The sequence below is a fragment of the Ailuropoda melanoleuca genome, chromosome 9 (genome assembly GCF_002007445.2).
Source record: "Ailuropoda melanoleuca isolate Jingjing chromosome 9, ASM200744v2, whole genome shotgun sequence".
Taxonomy (NCBI): Eukaryota; Metazoa; Chordata; class Mammalia; order Carnivora; family Ursidae; genus Ailuropoda; species Ailuropoda melanoleuca.
In genome coordinates, this window is record NC_048226.1 from 5,756,975 (window position 1) to 5,763,948 (window position 6,974).

The window sequence follows — 6,974 nt, forward strand, 5'->3', positions numbered from 1 at the left end:
AAGGGAGCTTTGAGCATCTTTTCACATGTATAAGAACCCATTTGAATTTGCCCTTTTCCTATGAACTGTTTCTTCATATCCTTTGCCTATTTCTCCCAATTTGAGTCATTATTGGTTCTGGTGGGGACCCTTTATATATTAGAGAAATCATCCCTCTGCCTATGTTACAAGTTGCACAACCCTCCCTCCCCACCCTGTCCCTGCGTGCCCCGCTCCCAATTTAAAGTTCCTCTTTTGGGGTGCCTGGGTGGCACAGCAGTTAAGCGTCTGCCTTCGGCTCAGGTCGTGATCCCGGTTATGGGATCGAGCCCCACATCAGGCTCCTCTGCTATGAGCCTGCTTCTTCCTCTCCCACTCCCCCTGCTTGTGTTCCCTCTCTCACTGGCTGTCTCTATCTCTGTCAAAAAAATAAATAAAATCTAAATATAAATAAATAAATAAATAAATAAATAAATAAAGTTCCTCTTTTGACTTTGCTTGTGGTAGTTTTTGCAATGCAGGAATTTTTATTTTTTTATGTAGTCAAATTTATCAGTCCTTTGAGGATTTAGGTTTTGTGTAATACTTAGAAAGGATTTCCCCACTCTGGAATTTGTGTTTTTTTGTTTTTTGTTTTGTTTTGCTTTTTGTTTTTTTAGTTCTCCCATGGGTTCATTCAGTAGTTATAAAACATGATTTGTTTCCCACGGTGGGATAGTACTTCATATGGGAAGACCGTAATTTATTTAACCAATCACCTATAGTTGAACATTTAGGCTATTTCCGATTTTCCTGAATTATAAGTCATACTGCAGTGAAGAGCCTTGTCCATAAATATTCTTTTAAAAAAAAAAAGATTTTATTTATTTATTTGAGAGAGAGACAGAGAGAGCATGAGCAGGGGAGGCGCAGAGGGAAAGGGACAAGCAGACTCCCCGCTGAGCAGGGAGACCAACGCAGGTCTCGATCCCAGGACCCTGAGATCATGACCCGAGCCCAAGATCATGACCTGAGCCAAAGTCAGAAGCTTAACTGGTTGAGCCTCCTAGGCACCTCAAATATTGTTTCATTCATTCATCATACTTTCAGATTCCTGAAAGGGACCCTCATTCCTGTCCCCAGACTGCCCTCCAGAAAGTTGGGCTACACTTCTGCCACAGAGGCATGTTTCCTCCACTCAAAATGCCCTCAGAGCCCGAGGCAGAGCGCAGGGACCCAGGGTGGCAGATGCTCTCCTGGCCTGAGTGAGCCTTCCCTGGACTTCTCAGCCAGAGCGCGGATTGTGTGAAATATGCTGGAGGAGGGGGCGAGGCAGGATGAGAGAGAGAGAGAGAGGAAACCCCACAATAGCTGCTGGGGTCTCGCTCAGAGCCTACCCACTCTTACTTTACACACACGTCTATATTCCAATAAACCTGTGACCTGGCTTTTAAGAGCACAGCAACAAATTAGAAGGGGAAGCAAGACTGCTGCTTAGAGGTCCTCGGGTCCACTCTACAGTTTCCAAAGGAAGAGCAAGTGAAAGTTAATAAAACAGAGTCAGAAAGCAATAGTCTGGAGCATGCAGCCTTAACTGTCCCACAGATCCCGGTAATGGGTAAGGAGGAGCGGATTAGCCTGGGTTATCTCTAACTGTGCTTCCCAACCTGAGATTCTGGCAGGCATCTTGAATATTGTGGTAGGCAGAATAATGCCCACCTCCCCAAAGACGTCCTCGTCTTTTTCTTCTTTTCTTTTCTTTCTTTCTTTCTTTTTTTTTTTTTTTTAAGATTTTATTTATTTATTTGACAGAGAGTGAGAGAGAGAACAAGCAGGGGGAGCTGGAGAGGGAGAAGCAGGGTCCCCGCTGAGCAGGGAGCTCCATCCCATGACCCTGGGATCATGACCTGACCCGACGGCAGGCGCTTAACCCACTGAGCCACCCAGGCGCCCCAAAGATGTCCTCTTCCTAATCCCCAGAATCTGCGACTATGTTACACTATGTGGCAAAGAGGAATTAAAGTCCCAGATGGAATTAAAATGGCTAATCAGCTGATCTTAAAATAGGGAGATCATCTTGGTGGACAATGTAATCACAAGGATTTTAAAAGTAGAAGCAGGAGGCGGAAGAAGGGTGAGTGTTGGATTGATACAATGTCAGAAAGATGGGGCCGTTGCCAGCTTTGAAAAATGGTGGCAGCCACAAACCGAGGAATGTGGGCGGTCTCTGGGAGCGGGAAAGGGCGAAGAAGTGGGTACTCCGTAGAACCTCTGGAAGGAGGCCCTGTGGACACCCTTGAGTTTAGCCTAGACAGACCCATTTTGGATTTGACCAATGAAACTGTGGGTAATAAATGTGCATTGTTTTAAGTTTGTGTTAATTTGTTCCAGCGGCCGGAGGAAAGGAATACGATTGTCCTCCGGTACCGCCCCGCAGAAGAAGAGTGCCCCACGCTGGGCCGCCCAGCGCCTGGCATCCGGACAAGAAGCGCACGCATACTCCTGGCTCTGGTCTTTCCATTTTATTATTTTTTTAATTTTTAATTTTCTTGCTAAGTCCTGCTGCTTCTCCGCCTTCTTGATGATGAAGGTATTACCAAAGTTAAATTCTGTCCCGGCACGATTCAGTTATCTGGAACACTCATCTCCAAGCGTTGCTAGGTGTCTTTCTGGATGAGTAGGGCTCAGCCCCCACCCCCAACTCCAGGGGCGAGGCTCTGCGCCCCTCCCTCAGTGGCACGTGCGGTCCAGATGTGGAGGGGCCCCAGCGGGGCGCGCTCGGGGGGCGGGCGCGGGGCGGGCGCAGGGTGGGCGCAGGGGACCGGGAAACTGGACGGCGCTCCCAGGCGGCGCGACCAGCGGCGGAGCGGCTCCCCACCCGGGGGGCTGCGGGGAGGCTGCGGGGGGCGGGCGCGGGACGGGTCCGGGCGGAGCTGCGGGCGGGCGGCCTGAAAGGGGTTAACCGGGAGGAGTAGTGGTCGGGTCAGGTTACTTCCCTTTAAAAAGACGGGGAAAGGAGGAGTCAGGCGCTGGTGGGGCAGTGTCGGTGGCCGCCTGACTCGGCGGCGTCGTCGGGGAGGAGGCTCCCAGCCGGCCTGGGTCGAGCGCCTCTGCGGCCGCAGGCAAGTGGAGCGTGGTAGAAGGGCTGCGGGGCGGCTGCGGAGGGGCTGCGGGGAGGGTGCAGGGCTGCGGGCGGAGGGCGCAGAGGGGCTGCTGCGCGGCAGCCGGAGTGAGCGAGGGACCCGGACGCAAGCGCGAGCAGAGAACCCCACATCTGCTGCCGACGACCCCTTCTCAGACGGGTACACTGAGGTCCAGGGAGAGTGAAAACTTTTTCTTTCCTGTTCTTTTCTCCTGCGCCTCCAACTCCTCTTCTTTTTCCAAAAGTTTATTCCTAAATGGACAACGGGTTCCAAGGCAGCACTTCGTTCTAGATCTAGGTAGCACCAACGTTGTGGCGGGGACCCAGATGTTTCCGCAGGAATGGAACGAAGCAGCGCCCCCGCCCCAGGCACACGAAGGGCTTCCTGGTGCGGGATTTCTTCATTGCACCTGTGGCCAGGGGGCCTGTCCCCGGGGGCTTCGTGGTTAGCTCCTGGAGTTTCTCCTGCTCCTCCCTGTGTTCCCGGCCGAGTGCCTCATCTTGACCACCTCCTCGGCCAGGTTCTTGGGCTGCTCCTTTGAGGCAGGAACAAGTGCCTGCGGCCCCTTCCCCAGACCCCTTCCCCAGGCCCCACCACCGGTAGGGTGAGGAATTGTTCTGGCAGAGATCCCGCTGTGATCTTGTGGCCTACTAGCCCCCTTCCCTATGGAGCCTTGGAATCGAAGGCTAGACCATCCTTGGAAGAAGGTGAAGCTGCTTCCATTTCACAGATGGGGAACGGGCCCACCTGTGTGAGGCCACCCAGGCCCCACCCTGGGTTTCCAGCGCCCCGCCCCAGCCTCTGGGGCCAGCTCCTTACCACAGCCACATCCCTAAGGCAGGACCTCCAGCCCCTCTGCTTGAAGTTTGATGGCTAAGCATTCTGAGGAGATAGTGGGGGTCCCCACATTGGAAGGGGCTGGGGGATTGGAACTGGGCCTAGGTTCTGGGCTTGTGGCTTCGGTGGAAGGTCCAGGACCACTGGCTGGGTGCCGTTGGACAGCCTGAGAGGGATGGCGGGGCTGGGGGGCCAGCTGCGCACGCTGAGGCCCCTGGGTGCCTTCATCCACACCGGCAGCCATCCCCACCTGCGCAGCCCCACCCCAGGTATCTGTCATCCAAGACCCCACGGTGGCTCCAGTTGCACCCACGGAAGTAAGGCCAAGGTCCTCCACAGGTCTGTGTCTGGTAGCAGTCCCCAGTGCGGCCCTGCAGCCAAGAAGTTCCACTTCCTAGAACCACCTCCAGCTTTCCAGTCCTGGTCTGGAGGCACGGAGCTCATAGCCCATTGGCAGAGCCCCCAAGCTGGCTTCCATCAGATTTTCAGTCTCTTGGCTGTTTCCTGCAACAGTGGCTTCAGCTCCAGGACCCTTAATGTGCCTATAAAATTCAGAAGTGGTGGGGTGCCTGGGTGGCTCAGTCAGTGAAGCATCTGACTCTTGATTTCAGTTCAAGTTATGATCTCAGGGTCATGAGATCGAGCCCCACATCGGCTCTGTGCTGAGCATGGACCCTGCTTGGGATTCTCTCTCTCTCCCTCTGCCCACCCCCGCCTTTCCCGCCTCCCCTTATATGTGCATGCTCTCTCTCTCTCTCAAAAAAAAAAATAATAATAATGAAAATTCAGAAGGGACACACGGTCCTCCTAAAAGATGATCAGACCTTTCATCCTGCCCAGATCTGCCTTTGTAACTTGCCATCACGTGTTGTTATGCTAAAAAGTGTTTTAGAAAATGTGGGGTGGGTGGGAGAACATTTTATGAGGTTGGGGAGCTTGCACGTGTCATTAAGCCTTTAAAAGCCGCCATTAACTAACTATGTGACCTCAGGCAAGTCACTTAATCTCTCTGGGCTTTGGTTTCCTCAGCAGCTCCCTGGTGGTGATTACCCTCGTGGGGCCCATGGTAGATACTCAGTTACACAGATGGGAGCTTCCAGGCAAGATCCACAGCCCGGAATGGCCCCTCCTTGGCTCGTGTACTGCCCACCCCACCCCGCCAGGGCCTCTGCTCCTTCCCTCCTGAGTGTGCTACACTGGGTTAGAAATCCGTGGGCAGCTAACTTCCCATCAGGGCCTTCTGAGGTTCTCACAGGACAGACAATCCCTGATGCTCCCAGAGGAAGCACCCTGGGGGGCTGGCCCACACCCAGCCTTGGGCAGCCGTGCATGGAGGCCTAGGAAGCTTGGGAGTGGGCCAGGGGCTTGAGGGGCCAGAGTATGTCCTATGCTGGGGCCCCAGCCTCGTCCCCACCTCCCCCTCACTGTTCCTTCAGGACAGGCAGACAGGCTTCAGCTTGTCCCTTAGAACCCAACCTGCCCAGCCCTGCAGGTGACAGGGGACAACTGAGTGAGCTTTAAGTAACAGCCCAGGGTTCTGTGAGGGAACCTGGATCGCAGCCAACTCCTGGTCCTAGGCTCTCCCCACCACACCTCCTCCCAGGCTCCTGGCTTTCCCATGTTGGAATAGAAGGCAATTTGTGCCCCCCGCATCTGAGACAAAGGTGCCGCTCCTCACTCTGTTGATGCCTTCTACACGTGTGGCTGTCTGCGCCTTAAATACTCTCCCAGTTGTCAACCTTAGTAGTTTATTTTAATTTAGAAGGATTTTTGTTCTCTAGACTGAAACATAGACAGGCAGAAATATATAAACCCATAGAAAGACTGCTTTGGTTGCGATGGGGCTGAAGGTACTCAGCTTCTCCCCCATCAAGAGAGTAACAGTAGAAGGAACACACACTCTGCTCACTCCAAAGACAGCCCACAGGGGACCCCAGCCCCACACCCAGACAGGGTGGAACAATGATTTCCAAAGTGAGTGCAGTGATGCAAGATGATTTTATTTTTTTATTTTTATTTTTTTTTAAGATTTTATTTATTTATCTGACAGAGATAGAGACAGCCAGCGAGAGAGGGAACACAAGCAGGGGGAGTGGGAGAGGAAGAAGCAGGCTCATAGCGGAGGAGCCTGATGTGGGGCTCGATCCCGTAACGCCAGGATCACGCCCTGAGCTGAAGGCAGACGCTTAACCGCTGTGCCACCCAGGTGCCCCGCAAGATGATTTTAGAGGCTATATAGATGAATAGATTTTAAATCAATATCATTAATTAAAAATGTATACGGGAAAAATTTTAACTTAACACATCTAAGCATGAGTTCCTGGTAATTATTGCTCTGAAGAAGGGTAAATAGTGGATTGATTTAAAGAAAAATATTGGGGCGCCTGTGTGGTTCAGTCAGTTAAGAATCCGACTCTTGATTTCAACTCAAGTCATGATTTCAGGGTCGTAGGATTGGGCCCCGTGTCAGGCTCCACGCTCAGCGAGGAGTCTGCTTGAGATTCTTTCCCCCTCCTTCTCCCCCCACCCCCGCTTCTCCCTGCACTCGTGTGCACCCTGTCTCAAATAAATAAAATCTTAAAAAAAAAATATTAAGTGAATAATATGCAAGAGGATCACAAATATGGCAAAAGTCACAAAGGGGATTTGGGTCTACGATCCAGGAGCCCAAGAAGGAGTGTGAGGTGGGGGGGGGGGCATATCCGTCCCCAGGATCACATGTCTGAACTAGGGTGAGTTCTGTCTTTAACCACTGGCTTATTTTCTTGTTCATGCATCCATTCCCCAAGCATGTGTTACCTGCCTGCTCTCTACTAGGTGCTTTCCTGGTGGGGGGGGATACTGTCTCCATGGTGCTCAGAGTCTTGGGGGTGCTGGGAGGGCTGTCCTGGGACAGCATCACTGAAGTGAGCCTCCAGGACGATGGATGAGGGAAACGCAGAAGCTTTCCAGACCCAAGGAGCAGCTTGTTGCTGGTGGGGAGGGGGTTGTGATATGCAGCTAGAAGGGGGAGAATGTGGTGGGCTTGAGGAACAG